Source organism: Mixophyes fleayi, chromosome 1 (genome assembly GCF_038048845.1).
Source record: "Mixophyes fleayi isolate aMixFle1 chromosome 1, aMixFle1.hap1, whole genome shotgun sequence".
NCBI lineage: Eukaryota > Metazoa > Chordata > Amphibia > Anura > Limnodynastidae > Mixophyes > Mixophyes fleayi.
The window spans coordinates 335,032,519-335,049,574 of NC_134402.1; the positions used below are offsets into that span (position 1 = coordinate 335,032,519).

Below are 17,056 nucleotides of genomic sequence, written 5' to 3' on the forward strand. Positions count from 1 at the left end.
GTGAAGGGCATAGCATATCCATGGGTGAGGGATCCAGCAAAGCCAGAGATGCTTCAGCTGGAACCTATTGAAAATAACTGATAACTCAATCTCAGGATAAGCTTTTCACAGCTAAATAAAATCTATGAATTCTCTTGCATTAAAGCATTGAATCTTTCATAAATTATGCAATGGCTTTTTTACTGTTGTTTTATCATGTCCCCGTTTTTACTTCTCTGCTCCAAACTATACATATTAAGATCTTTTAGTCTTTCTGGGTAAGCTTTGTGATGAAGGCCATGCACCATTTTAGTTGCCCTTCTTTGTACAGTCTCTAATGTATATCTCTTCTGGAGATATGACCTCCAGAAATGAACTCAGTATTCTAGATAAGGACGTACCAATGACCTGTACAGTGGTATTAATACTTCCTTCTTTCTGCTACTTATTCCTCTCCCTATGCAACCAAGCATCTGACTTGCCTCAGTAGTTTCCATGATAGTGCCATTAATACTATATTTAGCCTTTGGGCTTTTGAGACCCATTCCTGTAGTGCAGTGCCGTAACTATTATTATTATTATTATTATTGTTTATTTGTAAGGCGCCACAAGGTTTCCGCAGCGCCGTACACAGTACGAACAGTAGACTATACAGGGTAAAACAGTACAGAACAATAAACGCAAAGTACCAGTTCTCCAGAAACTCCAGGCAGGCAAATACAGTAGAGACAGAGTGGAAGAACAGGTATGGAGACAGAAAGGAAGGGGGGCCCTGCTCATACAAGCTTACATCCTAAGGGAGGGTAAACAAATCAGGCACAGAAGGGAGCCAGTGAAGCAAAGGGGGGAGAAAAAAAAGGGGCCAGGGGAGAAACAGAGGAGATGAAAGGCTAAGTGGATGGTTGGTAGGCCTTGAGGAACAGGTGAGTTTTAAGTGCCCGCTTGAAGGAGCACAGATTGGGTGAGAGACGGATGGAGCGAGGGAGGTCATTCCAGTGAAGGGGGGCAGCGCGGGAGAAGATTTGGATTCTGGAGTGGGAAGAGGTGATCAGAGTGGAGGAGAGGCGGCGATCATTGGCCGAGCGCAGGGAGCGGGCGGGAGTGTGAATGGAGAGGAGGTTAGAGATGTAAGGGGCAGTAGACTGGGAGAGAGCCTTGTAGGTGGTGGTAAGGAGTTTGAAAAGGATTCTAAAGGGGAAGGGGAGCCAGTGTAAGTCAAGACAGAGAGGGGAGGCAGAGGAGGAGCGGCGTGAGAGGAAGATGAATCTCGCAGCTGCATTGAGTATAGAGCGTAGGGGGGAGAGGTGGGAGCAGGGGAGGCCAGTAAGGAGGAGGTTGCAGTAGTCGAGGCGGGAGATGATGAGAGCATGGATGATAGTTTTGGTGGCATCTTGAGAGAGGAAGGGACGGATGCGGGCAATGTTACGGAGTTGGAAGCGACAGGCTTGGGCAAGGGATTGAATGTGGGGGGCAAAAGAGAGAGAGGAGTCGAGAGTGACTCCCAGGCAGCGGAGTTGGGTGACAGAGGAGATAGTGGAGTTGTTAACAACGATAGAGAGGTTATGGTGGGAACAGTGTCTGGGTGGGGGAAAGACAATGAGTTCAGTTTTGGAGATGTTAATTTTAAGAAAGCGTGAGGACATCCAGGAGGAGATGGCTGAGAGGCAGTCAGTTACACGAGAGAGGAGGGAGGAGGAAAGGTCAGGAGAAGAGATGTAGAGTTGAATATCATCAGCATAGAGGTGATACTGAAGACCGAACGAGGAGATGAGAGCTCCAAGGGAGGAAGTATAGAGCGAAAAGAGTAGAGGGCCAAGAACAGAGCCCTGAGGGACTCCAACAGGGAGAGGGGAGGAGGTGGAGGAAGAACCAGACGTGGATACAGAGAAGGAGCGGTTGGCAAGGTATGAGGTGAACCAGGCATGGACAGAGCCAGAGAGGCCAAGAGAGAGAAGAGTTTGCAGCAGGAGGGGGTGGTCGACGGTGTCGAAGGCCGCGGAGAGGTCAAGGAGGATGAGTATGGAGTAGTGACCCTTGGATTTGGCTAATAGGAGATCATTAGTAACTTTTGCCAGACATTTTGGTGCCCTGGGCGAGACAGGGCACTGGCGCCCCACATCTAAGTGGGAGTGGCATTTGACAAGTGGGTGTGGCCAACCTAATGTGTGGGTGTGGCTAGCTCTTTACAGAGAGAGAGAGAGACTATCATTTCCGGAGCGGCACAGTGGTTAGCATTGCAGAATAACAGCAATTGTGCTGTAAATTTGGCCAATGTTTGCTGCTTAAGGTACAAACTTTTACAAGATCTGGAATTGTCTCTGTAAATTAGGGATAGTACTTTGAACCTAGGTAAGTTAGTGCAGCAAATTTTAAAGGATAGTCAACTTTTGGGGAAGTCAAAACATTCACCTCTCTTAAACTAGTGCTTTTGGCATCAAATCAAATGTTAGCTTTAGTTTAGTAAGTTAGACATTCAGGCAGCCTAAAACCTCTCCATGTGGTACTAGCCGAGCAAAGAACTAACATGTACACAATGAGCAGATTGACTTTTATGTGATTATGGGGGAAATCAAGCTCATTTTGGGGTCACACACATGACTATATCAGGGCATATTGCAGTTATTGCTGCTATTTTAACCAACCAACCTAAGCTACGTGACTTGCTCCACAGCAGTTGTGATGTTTTACGGCACACTTCTGCTTATCTGGGCTCTATATATTTTGGTCAAATCAAAAGTGAATCTATAAACTGAGACCAATTGCCATTTTGTTAAAATTAACTATGCCATCAAAAACATACTGAAATAATCCTGTAGGTGTCATATAAAAAATTTGCCAATCGTCAGTAATTTAATTCTACTATAATGTATTTAAAGGAATTAATTAAATAATTTAAAGCGGATCATTATGTCTCAGCCAATGAGGCTCCTGTATCTCTGGACCGCAATGAAGTATAACTACCTCTGGAGGAGAGATACAAAGGAGGGCTAAATACAACTGTGATACATATTATATTCTCCAGAGGGGGGGGACATCACACAGGGGGGGTGCTACGTGTTTATCTGGGCACAAGACATGGCACAAGTCGTTATATTAACAGATGTTCCACTGACAGGAAGTCCGGCATTTGAATGCCGAACTTCCTGCTTTCGGTGCGTTCCACTGCGGGTAGAAGCGCCAAGCTATTCCAGGTATTGAGGAATCGATTGTTGCTTGTGTATCGGGCGGCTTGCGCCCGGGGCGGTAGCACCGCCATCGTTACGGCTCTGCTGTAGTGTACTTAGATCATCAGTCATTTGTTTTATCCCTCCTGTTGTATCTACCCTGTTGCATATCTTTGTGTCATCAGCAAAAAGGAATACTTCACTTCACTACTGCCTCACAGCGCTGGAGTCATGAGTTCAATTCCCAACGATGGCCTTATCTGTGTTGAGTTTGTATGTTCTCCCCGTGTTTGCGTGGGTTTCCTCCGGGTGCTCCGGTTTCCTCCCACAATCCAAAAACATACTGGTAGGTTAATTGGCTGCTATCAAAATTGACCCTAGTCTCTCTCTCTGTCTGTCTGTCTGTATGCGTATGATAGGGAATTTAGACTGTAAGCTCCAATGGAGCAGGGACTGATGTGAATGATTTCTCTGTACAGCGCTGCGGAATCAGTGGCTCTATATAAATAAATGATGATGATGATACTTCCTTTCAATCCCTTTTGCAATGGCACAAATAAAGATATTAAAAAGCACTGATCCAAATACGGATCCCTGAGGTACTCTACTGGTAACCTTTCCCTCCTGTGAATTAACTCCATTTACTACAACTCTCTGTTGTCTATCTGTTGCAACCAAGATCTTATCCATTCAGCCATCAAAGAATCCAATCCCAAGCTTTTCGTTTATTTAACAGTCTGCAATGTGGGACTGTCAAATGCCATACAAAAGTCTATAATAAGCTACATCTATGGCCCCCCTTTGATCTATTACTTTAGCCCCCCCAGTCAAAAAAGACAATAAGATTTTTTTGACACAGTCTCCCCCTAGTTTATCCATGCTGTTTGGGATCCTGTAAATTACTGGATTTTAGATATTCTACAACTCTTTCTTTTAAGAGTGTTTTCATCAGTTTCCCTATTACTGATGTAAGGCTCACTGGTTGGTAGTTACTCGCCTCTTCCTTGCTTACTCCTATAGCTAGTGACTGGTTGAATAATTCTGTTAATGGTGTTAGCAGCACCCCTTTAAGCTCTTTTAGTATCCTTGGATGTATTCCATCGGGCCCCATTGATTTATTGATTTATTTTGGTGCAGCACGGTGACTTAGTGGTTAGCACTTCTGCCTTACAGCACTGGGGTCATGAGTTCAATTCCTGACCATGACCTTATCTGTATTGAGTTTGTATGTTCTCCCCGTGTTTGCGTGGGTTTCCTCTGGGTGCTCCAGTTTCCTCCCACACTCTAAAAACATACTAGTAGGTTAATTGGCTGCTAATAAAATTGACCCTAGTCTGTGTGTGTGTTAGGAAATTTAGACTGCAGGGACAGATGTAAGTTCTCTGCACAGTGCTGCAGAATTAGTAGTGCTATATAAATAGCTGAGGATGTTCCACTTTCAGTTTTGAGAGGTCTGTTAGGACTTTCTCCTCTGTAAATGTATTTCTTTCTATTTATTTTTTATGAATATACTTGCAACTTAACTGTGGCCCCTTCCCCTCTCTTTCTGTAGTGAACACTGAGCAAAAGTAATTATTAAGATGATCTGCTATTACGTTGTCTCCCTCAACAAAATTTTCACTCTCTATCCTTAGACTTATTATTATTCCTCCTTTTGTTTTTCTTTCTTTCACTTATATACCTAAAAACAAGTTTTGCTCCCTTTACCCACTCACTGTGCCATTTTCTCTTCAGCTTGTGCTTTTGCACATCGGATTACCTTCTTAGCTGCTTCTGTCTAACAAGATACACCTCTTTGTCTTCATTATTCTGAGTCTGCTTATGTTTCCTAAAGGCATACTTACCAACTTTTTTAAGTTGGTGTCCGGGAGACTCTCTGTAGCGGGTAGGCGTGCGGGGGGCGTGGCGCCGAAATCGCGTCATTTTGGCCCCGCCCCCGCAACGTAATGACGCAAATCGCGTCATTTGACAGTGGGGGACGGGGCTAAACGCTGCCATTCACCAGGAATCTCGGCGATTGGGATCTAATTCTGCCCACTTCACTAGGAAGTGGGGCACTTCCTAGTGAAGTGGGCAGAATTTGGGAGATTGCCACACTCGCCCGGGAGCCTCTCGCAAAATGCGGGAGTCTCCCGGACATTCCGGGAGAGTTGGCAAGTATGCCTAAAGGCCACCTTTTTTGCTTTCACTATACTTGCCACTTCTTTTGCAAACTACACTGGCTTCTTTTTGCTTATGCTTTTCCTAACCCTTTTGACACCAAGGTCTGTTGCTTTTAGTATTGCACTTTATAATTTTTCCCACCTTTTCTGCACTCCTTTCAAGTTATCTACAAAGTCAGCCTACCGAAAACCTAACACCTTGGTTTTTGTGTGGTAAGAGTCAGTCTCTGTCTACATACTAAACCATACTGCTTGATGGTCACTGGATTCTAGGTTCTCATCCACATTTACATCAGATATTCTGTCATAATTTTTAAGTATTAAGTCTAATATTGCATCTTTGTGAGTTGACTCTGTCACCATTTGCTTGAGGGATGCTCCCTGCAAGGATTTCAGAATGTCCCTACTTCTAGTGGAACCTGCAAAATACCTCACCCAGTTCATATACAATAAATTAAAGTCTCCACTGATTATTACTTTACTTTTAATGCCATTTTAGTGATGTCCTGAAATAGGTTCCTGTCCAGTTCTTCTTCCTGTCCTGTTGGTCTACAGATCACCCGAGTACGAAGAATAGCCTTGTCCCCTGTTTCTAAGGTTAGAAAAAGGGTCTCAGTTTTTTCTTCGATACCTTATATTAAAGTAGTATTTATGCTTTTTTTTCACATACATTGCTACCCTTCCTCTTCCCACTCTGTCCTTCCTAAATAGAGCATATCCCGGTATAGCTATGTCCCAGTCATGTTTTAAATTGGACCATGACTTCGTTATAACCACAATACCTAAATCACCCTTGCTATTATCACACTTAGTTCTGGGATTTTATTTCCTAAACTCCTAGCTTTTGCACACATAGCTCTAAGAGTTTTGTTTCTGCATCTCCTATTCCTAGCTTTGTTCATCTCTCTGACTTTGTTTATTTTGATTTGATCTTTACTTTTCTTCATTTTTCTGTGGCTGATTTCACCTTAGTAAATAGATCCCATATTATGAAATGGACAAACAAAGACTGATTTTGTACTGGAGTGGATTCCTTGGCAAAACTATATTACACCAAATTAATGGATGAGTTTGACACCTGGTTTTGGTTAGCAACCACTTTAACTGAAGACTTACCATTCCTGACCCCTCCTTCTTTCTTAGCCTTCCTACCACACCACAATCTTTACTTACTTTAATTTCAATCTTCTCTTGGGAATCTCTCTCAACTGTCTCAGGAATTGAGCCATTTTGTCAGGATTCCCAATACAAAAACCACTGAGAAAATGCAAGTGGAACAAAGTGGTTTTTATTTAACAAGGGTTACACAGGTAAGTGATGCAATAAATGGTAAGGCATGAAAAGTAATCAGAGTATGGCAGTTACAGCAAGGAGATGACACACCGGATGCAATAGTCTGTGGACCGATAGACAGGAGATACTGGAGAAAGGATGCGATGGTCTGCGAGGTGTTACCACTAGACAGTGGAGATGACATGCCGGATACAATAGCCTGTGGACCGACACACAGGAGATACTGGAGACAGGATGCGATGGTCTGTGAGGCGTTACCACTAGATAGTGGATATGACACACAGGATGCAATAGTCTGCAGACCGATACACAGGAGAGACTGGAAACAGGATGCAATGTTCTGCAAGGCATTACCATTAGACAGTGGAGATGCCAAACCGGATGCAACAGTCTGCGGACCGATACACAGCAGATACTGGAAATAGGATGCGATGGTCTGCGACCCGTTACCACTAGACAGTGGAGATGACACACAGGATGCAATAGTCTGTGGACCGATACACAGGAGATATTGGAAACAGGATGCGAACTGCGGGTGCTGTCATAACAAAGCCAAGTAAGGGCTCATAGGAAGAGATCCCAAAACGGAGGGACAAGCAGAGGTCAACACCAGGAAGTCAAACAAGGATAACTCACAGGAGAACCAGCGGCAGTTAAGGCAGCAGATGAACTGGCAAGGATTGCTGGTTGAAGGCCGTCTTTATAGGCCAGGGACAGGTGCTAAGCATCACGGAGTAATGAACTTAGCTCTGGCAGGTAGGAGAGCAGTCCAAGTACCACAGTGGCCCTTTTGGTAGAACAGTGGTACTGCAGGCTGGATACACACAAAGGTAAAAGTCCAACATAGTACCTGGCAAGCAGGAGCTGCAGGAGGCAGATTGTGACATATTTGTTAAATAAATTGTTTAATTTTCGTTTTACCATTCTATGACCATTTATGACCAGTAATGTCACATAAAAAGTGAAAAATTAGCAAAGCCTCACCATATTGAGCAAGAGATTGTCAAGGCAGGCTTTATCGAAATGTATACTCGATGGTCCTCCGGGTATCATCAGAGTACAATACTTGAGGACTGTGTAAGGATGTAGACGCTGTCATGGTAGTAGTAGTTTCATAAATCAGTCAAGTCTACCCAGTTGTGTTCCAGAACAATTATAATTTGTGTAAGGCATACTAGGAGGCTATACAGTTCTTCTTTTTCTTTTTTAGTTTTTTTTTATTGAAGCATATAAGAATACATGTTAGACACAATAAAAACACACAATAAAAATAATTGTATTATATATGCACAGTCAATATTTAAGATCATTATCCCTAACAAAATATCCCTCTAATCAAAACATAAATGTATCTACATAGAAATAAAGAAAGAAAGAGAGAGAGAGAAGTGAAGAGCATGGAGGTCAATAGCCATCAAAGAAAAAGAACAGATTCTCCTTAAACAGTGGCAAAGATGGAGGTGATTTATTAATCCAGCTCTGTAATATACTCTTCCTGACCGCTGCCGAAACAGCGAGGAGTAATTTCAGTAACTCTTCTGTATCTTCATTTTTTAGGTAAAATCTCGAAAATTGCTCATTCAGGGAATAGTGAAAGAAAATTGACCAATTGATTGTTAGTCAATCTCTACACCTGAATCCAATTTTTTTTCATTCGCAGGCAATCCCCGAGACAGTTTGCTAGATCAGCCCTTAAAGGGCCATTTGATATTTACGAAAAGGTGATAGATACGCCCCGTGACATATATTAAGAAACATTTCATTATATGTCATTGCTGGAAGAAATGTAACTGCCTATCCAGTGAGAATACTGAATCCTCAACTGTTAAGGCTGGGAATCGAACAGTCCATTGTGATAAACATGTCTTTGAGTTGTCATGATCAGAATGTTGGCATAGAAAATAATAATGGATACAAATTGTCCCCATTAAAGTCTGGACTTCCTAGAAAAGGTAAATCTAAGGAAACATGAGAGTTTATATAGTATCTGTGGCATAACTGATGCCACAGTTATCTAAGAGACTTAGAAGTGGGTTGCTCTTTATATGATGCAGAATTTCCTGATCATATAAATGCAAAAAGAGGCAAGAAAATGAATTCCTAATATAAATGTGAGATATTAGTGTAATTTCAGACTTTTGAAACCAATCTCGTAAGTGACGCAGCTGTGCTACCTGGCTATATAGGGCCAGCTTAGGGAAGTTTATCCCACCATGCCTTTTTGCTTGTTGAAGTATAATTAGACCCATTCTAAATTTTTTGTTAATCAAAATAAAATTCCAAAATACTGAATCGATATGTAAGCAATCTTTGCATTTTAACAGCACAGGTAGTATTTGCAGGGGACAGAGCAGCTTTGGGAATATAACCATATTAAGAAAACTTTCTCTACCTCCATAAGAGGTAGAGCAACTGGACTTTCTCTTAAGGACATAACATTTGATTCTTTAAAGTTGACTATAAAACCTGATGCAGAACCAAATTCGTTCCATTTTTCTTTATTAAATGTTTAAGCAAGGCCTCAGGGTTAGCAATATAGATCAAGATGTCATTGGCAAATGCCTTATTATTATTATTATTATTATTATTAATATTTATTTATAAGGCGCCACAAGGCATCCGCAGCGCCGTACAGAGACAAACAAAATCACAATACAATGGGAGACAGCACAGTACAGTAAACACAGCAACTCAGTACGCTCAATGCACAGCTAGAGAGGGCGGGGAAGGGGGAGGGAGGATCCGCAAACGACGGGGCCCAAGAAGGAGGGCGTGGAAGACAGGGAGACTCCCAGGGGGGAGGAGGGAGCGAGAGTGGACGTGGGGTGGAGGACCCTCGAGGAGGAGGGCTAAGTAGCTGGAGAGCAGAGTTAGAAGTGGTGGAAACAGGAGGAGAGATGGCCCTGCTCAGAGGAGCGTACAATCTAAGGGGAGGGGTGGACAGACAGAGAGACGCAGGGGAGAGAGGGAGAGTAGGGGGACAGAGGCAGAAGATAAGGTAGGAAGTTAAGTGGGAGACAGAAAGGCTTTAAGAAAAAGGTGGGTTTTTAGGGCCCGTTTGAAGCTGGACAGATTAGGGGAAGTTCTGATGGAGGGAGGGAGCTTGTTCCAGTGGAGGGGGGCAGCGCGGGCGAAGTTTTGGATACGCGCGTGGGAGGAGGTTATAAGGGGGGAAGAGAGGCGACGGTCAGAGGCAGAACGGAGAGGGCGGGATGGAGCATGAATAGAGAGGAGGGTGGAGATGTAGGGCGCAGTGGAGTTGGTGAGGGCCTTGTAGGTGAGTGTGAGGAGCTTAAAGAGGATTCTGAAGGGGAATGGGAGCCAGTGAAGGGCTAGGTAGAGGGGGGATACAAAAGAGGAGCGGCGAGAGAGGAAAATAAGCCTAGCTGCAGCGTTAAGGACGGATCGAAGGGGATCGAGATGAGAGTGGGGGAGGCCTTAGCTTTTATCTCCCTATTGCCTTTATACCACGAAGAAGCTGCCAATTTTGAATGGTTCTCAGCATAGGGTCTAATACCAGGATAAAAACAAAGAGTCGGGTCATAGGGCACCCATGAGTCCCTCTGGCCATCTCAATAATTTCTTCCATAATGCCATTTATTAATAAAGAAGTTTTGGGAGAATTATAAAAGAACCTTATTAAGCCGATATAGTCGTCGCCAAACTGCCTACGATGAATTATCTCAAATAAATATGACCAAGACATAGAGTCAAATGCTTTTTGGTCATCTAGACTGAGAAGTATATTATCAGTATTACATGCAGACGATGCCAGTGATGCTCGAACACCCTTTACTGAGTAACGACCTGTCACAAATACCAATTGATGTTCAGACAAAGTCGAAGAAAGAAACGCCTGTAATCTATTAGCCCTAATTTTTGCCAATATCTTAAAACCTAAATTAAGGAGGGCGATGGGACCATATACATTTTCTGATTTAAAATCCTTACCTAATTTAGGTATAAGAATAGTGTGGGCAGTATTAAATGAAGGGTACACTGGATGCTTTCTGTGTATTGATAAAAATAATTCTAAAAGTGTAGATACTAATTGTACTTGTAAACCTTTATAATATTCAGAAGCTCCGATTTTTAATAGCCAATTCTATTTCTTGAGTATTTATGTCTGCGTCTAGTACTGCCATTTGCTCAGATGTCAAAATAGGGAGTTCCGTCTCCCTCAATAGCTTATCCATTAATTGAATATCAGGGAGATTACCTTGGTATAATGTAGCATAATATTTCTGAAAAGCTGCCCCTATATCTTCCGAAGTAGTTATTAGGATAGAGATATCTTTAGATTTAAGAGCTAGAATATGTCTTTTTAGCTTTCTGCAACTTGGTCATGTTAGCCAACATTTTGCCTGCATGATTACCCCAGCAGAAAAATTTATCTTTAGCAAAATCTGCCATTTAGCTTAGGAAGTCAAAAAACTTTTCAATAAATAGCAAGATTCTTTATATTTTTGTAGCATATCTTCACTTATTATTATTATCGTAGATTTGTAAGGCGCTATAATCCTTCACATCGCCATACAGTAGGGAAAAAATTTCATACATAAAACAGGGACATACAAGGTAGACAAAATAAACGCAGACAAAGGGTATGTAGGACCCTGCTCATTAGAGAGCTTTCATTCTATGTGGAAGAGGGCACAGCTGAAACAAGAGGAGCAAATGTGGTTCAGAGTAGAGATTGGGACAGTTGTGAGGGTGCATTAGTGAGAATAGTGTTATCGGGGATAAGGTGACCTCTAAAAAAGAGATGGATTTTCATAGAGTGTCAAATGCTGTGGGAAAGTCTGATTGAGCGGTAGGGAATTCCATAAGTGGGGAGCAGCACGGGAGAAGTCCTGTAGGTGGGAGTGAGTGGTGGGTACCAGAGACGAGACAAGGCGCAGGTCAGAAGTAGATCTAAGAGGGCGGGAGGGAGAGTATTTTGATATGAGATTTAAGATATATGTAGGGGTAGTGTTGTTGAGGGCTTTGTAGGTACTTGGATCACATACGTATGCCCTATAATTATCAGTATAGTTTTTTAAAGGGGCCCATATTTTTCTTTAGATTTATTGTGGTTAGCCACAAAAGAGATTATGTGACCACTCATAACGGCCTTTGAAGTTTTCCAGAACAATATAGAATCTACCCAGTAATACAAATTATCATTCATATATTTTGACCACTTTTGCTTAAGGTATTGACAAAATATTTCTGAGCGATATAAATACGTTGGGAATCTCCAAAGGTGAGATCTTTTAACCAACCGAGGCATTTGAACTGTGATTGTGATCAAAGCATGATCCAAGATAATAATACTACCTATACTTGTTTCACGAATAAGTGACATTAGGCTATCAACCACCAATATATAGTCTATCCTTGAATTTATGAACATTAGAAAAGAATGTATATGACTTCTCAGTTTGCTGTAACAGTCTCTAAGGGTCAACAATTCCATGGGTCGCCTTCAACTTAAAAATATGGTTTTGCTCAATAGTCCAATATATGCCAAGTGTCCTTGATTTATCTATTTTAGGGTCTTCTGCTACATTAAAATCTCCTCCCAGAATAGTATCGGCGCGTCCCTTTGTAATATAATCGAAGATAATTGCTGATGAAAATCTATTTGCACAGAATTGATGGCATAAATATTAATTAGATTATATTAGAATTATAATGTCAACAATTATATATCTGGTGGATTCAATATCGTGTTTAGAATATATACCCCACCTTCTATCCCTGATACTCTATTCACTGGGGGATCTCATGGTGGAGCTGAGGTATAACTATGATGCATAGCTTCTACTAGATCATCAAATATATATGTTCTCCCATTTTTAATAATCCTTAGTTTTGCATGATACAGAAGTACAAAATGCCTATTATTATCTACCAGAAATTTACAGTTTGGAGTTTTTACAGTCCTTTAGTTTTTGTGCCAGCATAACAAAATAATCCTGAAAGATTAAAATTCTATTAGCATCAATAATCAACTGTTCTGTGTGTCTATATGCAGTTAAAATCCTCTCTAACTTTGAAATCTATAAATCTGGCTATTACTGGATGCTGTTTAGAGTCGTTCCCCTCCCTTTCCTGACCTAATCGATGGACTCTCTCTATTTGAGAAATGTCTATTTATTCTTGTATATGAAAAGCTTTGATTAGTTTTTGATTGAGGTATGAAAACAATGCCAAACCTTTTATCTGTTCTGGTATTCCTATAAAAAGAAGATTGTTTCTCCTATTACGGTTCTCTAAGTCATCCAGCTTCTCATTAAGCTGTTGAAATTGTTTTATATAAGATTCAGACCCCTTCTGTAAGGCTAGAATGTTATCCTCAGTGTCAAAATTGCGCTGTTGGAGAGTGTTAATTCTCTATGTGTTTTTTTTGCAATGGCAGTATCTAATGATGTTTGTAATAATTTACATTTTTAGCAATAATTGGTAAAAGAATATCCAATATATCCCGAGCTGTATTTGTATCTGCATCAGGGTTATCCTGTAATGCAGAAAGAATACCCTTTTCTTCCAGATTATCTTGCTTTGATGGAAATACTGGAGAGAACGTGATTTACCAATGCCAGACTTATTTTTTACCCATCTTAATTTGTTCTGATCTAGTGGCAGACCATTTAACTTGTGTTTAATTTGTACTTTACTACAAAACGTATCCATGCTCTATAAAGAATTCCGAAATATGTTGTTATAATTCCTCTATTTCTAAATACTGTAAATGATAACATAGAATATATCATATAATCATCACTGATATACCTAACCTTAGATGAACTAGACCAGGTTTGTCCAACCCGCGGCACGCGGGCCGCATGCGGCCCAGCACGCCTGTAAATGTGGCCCACCAGGAGTTTTGGTTGTGGCAAGGGGGCAGCGCTGTTAATGGAAAAAAAAAATCCTGCAAAAAAAGAAAAGAAAATACTTACCTTGCGGTCACGTCAGCTGGTGCTCCGGCTCCCTCCCTTGTCTCCTCCTCCGTGCGGCGCTCGCAGTGAATGTCGGGCGTGATGTCATCACGCCCAACATCCATTGCGGAGCGCGGCACAGAGGAGTCACCCGTGCGAGAAGAACAATCAGCAGCACAGAAAAGAAGAGAAGAGGACAGGAGAACAAGCCGATTAAAAGGTAAGTTAAGGGGGATTTTTTTTATTATTTCAAGGGATGCTGACCAGTGAATAAAAGTCACCTGGTCCTGGAGCATCATGGACCTTATCTCCCTGCTACATACTTCTACTTGTAATACTAATGGGGCATTATATATTATTCTCTTTGGCCCATTATAAGTTGTTATCCCTTAACTAACATAGTGGTGTAATTAGCAAAACAGGTCACAATTTGGGGTCACAGTGGTGTATATGTCAGGTACCGCAGGCCTGGTCAGGGCACCCTGATATACAATGCCTGGCTTAAATGCACAGTATTGATATTGCATCGAAACAATACAAAAAGTGATTATAGTATAATAACTAGAGAGGATTTTTTGAACAGGGCGATTGAAAGGTAAGTATAGGGGGATTTGAAAAAAAAGTGATATATATATATATAACTTTTTTTCTCATATATATATATATATATATATATATATATATATATATATATATATGTTAACTATGTTTTCTATGGCTTTTTTGGATGATCAGCTATTGTTAGTGTTAGTGTATTTTATGTGCGGCCCAAACCAACTCGTCGTCTTCCAATGTGGCCCAGGGAAGCTAAAAGGTTGGACACCCCTGACCTAGACAAATAATTGCTCTTAGTAAACCACCAATCTTATAAACAGAATTTAGTCCCGATCTGATGGTACTTTATCAAGATAATGATTCCCAATGCCCTAGAGAGACTTACATATAAGAGTTGATATCCAAACAACTTTCTAAGACTTATCCTAAATGTCCAAATAGATATAAAAGGCCTAATTCATCAAGGCACTTATCTGCCGATTTTCAGTAAATCAAATGCAAAATCACTCTGCGCATGCACAATCCAGCAGATACGGCCGGTAACGCAGTCCTTTTCCATGCGATATGGCACAGAAAGGGCACTTACCATAGCCTAGCAGAAAGGGGAGTAATCAGGGCAGAGAAGGGAAGTTGTCCTCAGAATACATACCCAAATGAATCAGGCCCAAAGAGTTTTGCAAATCTGTGACAATTTCCTGGAATGCCTTCCAATGATTGTCGTATCTAAACAGTACTATAATCAGTTGTATTGAAAACTTCAAAACAATTCATTGACAAATGGTGCAAAAACCAAACTGAGTGGCGGATATCCATTTCCTTATCCGACTCCAGATGCTTTTAATAGTTAAGCACTATTTTGATGCTATTAGTAAGAAGCTTCATAATAGAGTATAATGTTTTTATCCACTCACTTTGTCCACTGTATTAATATACACAGCTGCTGTTACTATCGATTTGATGTAACATAAATAAACTAGGAGTTTTTCCAGTGAAACAAAATCACAAGTCTTCATGCAAGATCAGGCAATTCTTAAATTCAAACAGTTTTGAGATGTATCTGAAAAAGAAAAAAGAAAAAGTATCACACCCTAGGGTTAGTTCAATTTTCCAGAGTTTACATTTTCTAAATGTCTAAATAAGCTGTGATTAATGTAGGCTAATAATTTGTTCATAAGTCCCACTACACCCTAACTGTACACCGCTGTGTATTTCATGTGATTTTCATATGTATAATCCTTCTCCTTGTGTTAGTTCCCATTCATGTATTAGTTCAAGTAATTGTTTAGACATGCAAACAGCTTAGATAGAATAATAAACTCACCAAACCAAAACCTCAGTCTCACATTCAAATTAGCCACCACATAGACCCTTTTCTTCCAATGCTCTAGGCGTCTTAGAATGTTATCCTAGCCAAGTAACTGCAGTTCTTCTTAAAGACACAACCTCCTAAGGTACAGACTTTAATTTGGACCTGGAACAATACAAGATACAGAACTCACAAGTGCCATACCAAAGACAAAGATAAGCCTGGCAGAAGTCTGACACTCCTTATGCCAGAGTACCTTCTCTGTTCACCTGAGCCGTAACTAGACATTTTAGTGTCCTGGGCGAGTGAGACCACTGGCGCCCCCCTGCCTCGAAAAAAAAAATAATCTTTGAGTTTAGAAGCTGCCTCCCAACAACGGTGCACTACCAGAGGAAATATAGCCATCCTACTATGGATGTGTCCCTAGCTCTTTACAAGTGCTAGACCGCTCTCCAACACTGTGCTACACTCTCTTACCTGTTCTTGTAGTTTTGACTACCTGGAGCTGCTGCTGGTGGTGTCTTAAATTTAGTTGCTGCTTGGCCGGATCCTGGAATGTTGGGGTCCTGTTTGGAAAGAGATAATTACTATTCACCTCCTGGAAAGCTGAGCAGTGACTAAACACTTGATCCCACCGTACCCCCACCAGTCCTAAAATTTTATTAATGGCATTTACATTTAATAATAATGCCTATTTCCCTGCACCCAGCCCTGATATTAAACTAATAGCACCAACATTTATTAAATAGTGATTGAACACTTGAGGCCACTCTACCACCAATCAGCCCTTCCTGTCACATGAGTCACGGTCACATTACAACAGCTCCCGTTGGGCATGCCTGATACTTTCGGTCGGCGCATGCGCACTAGGAATTTAAGGAAGATGCCGTGAAGACCCTTCTTTTGCACTGAAGAGGCTGCAAAAAGGTAAGTGAAAAACTTCCCAGGGACAGCAGTTTAACATAACTGCTTTCCCTGCTGAAGTTTATAGATAAATACGAAAGATAGTTCACTCCTTATCAATCCGATGAGGATTGAAGACTATCTTTCATATTAAGCGGTGCTTCTTAAATACGCCCCATAGTGAGAAAAGTAACGAGAAGGTTGTCTGGAAAGTGAGTAATGATTTTTATGGGAAAGGAATCTGATAGAAAAAGGAAAGTAACGACAAGTAGAACTGACAGAAAGAGGAGTAAATAGTAAGAGAAGCAACAAAGAGCTGACCTGACAGGAGTGAATTGATTGTCTTAAGCAGCTTTTGGGAAAGTTCAGGTGAGCTGGCCACTCGCCTCCACTACCCTTAACTTTCAGCTCTATACATTGACTCAAGCTTAAGCATGAGACATCCTAATAAGATCTTAAGGTTTTTGCTGGATTAACACACAATCTACAATTTTTTGTTTTTTATTTTTCATTTATATGATATAGGCATTTTTATAAGTATTTCTTTTTGTACTGTGTGGAATTTTAGCTATTTTTTTTTTATTATGATGTTATATTAAATTTGTTCTTAATAAATGTCATATTGTTTTGTGCAAACTAGGAGTTTGGAGTTTTATGCAGCCATATCCATTGTAAGATAAGCTATTATTTTTAATTTGATTTTTTCTGTCTTTGGCACCCCTAATTATTTGTTATAATTTTGTTAATATATTAAGGGAGATAAAACTCCTT

At 40.9% G+C, this 17,056-nt stretch overlaps 1 protein-coding gene and 1 long non-coding RNA gene across 2 annotated transcripts in view; one reads left to right on the top strand and one right to left on the bottom strand.

The window, feature by feature from the left end:
• TMEM233 (transmembrane protein 233) overlaps positions 1 to 17,056 on the top strand; it is a 44,247-nt gene that overhangs the window by 19,599 nt on the left and 7,592 nt on the right. The window lies entirely within an intron of this gene.
• Positions 14,871 to 16,352, bottom strand: LOC142108624 (uncharacterized). The gene is made up of 3 exons (XR_012680189.1): positions 15,882 to 16,352; positions 15,398 to 15,547; positions 14,871 to 15,133 (listed from the first exon to the last, which is right to left on the bottom strand). It is a non-coding gene; the product is annotated as an uncharacterized LOC142108624 (long non-coding RNA).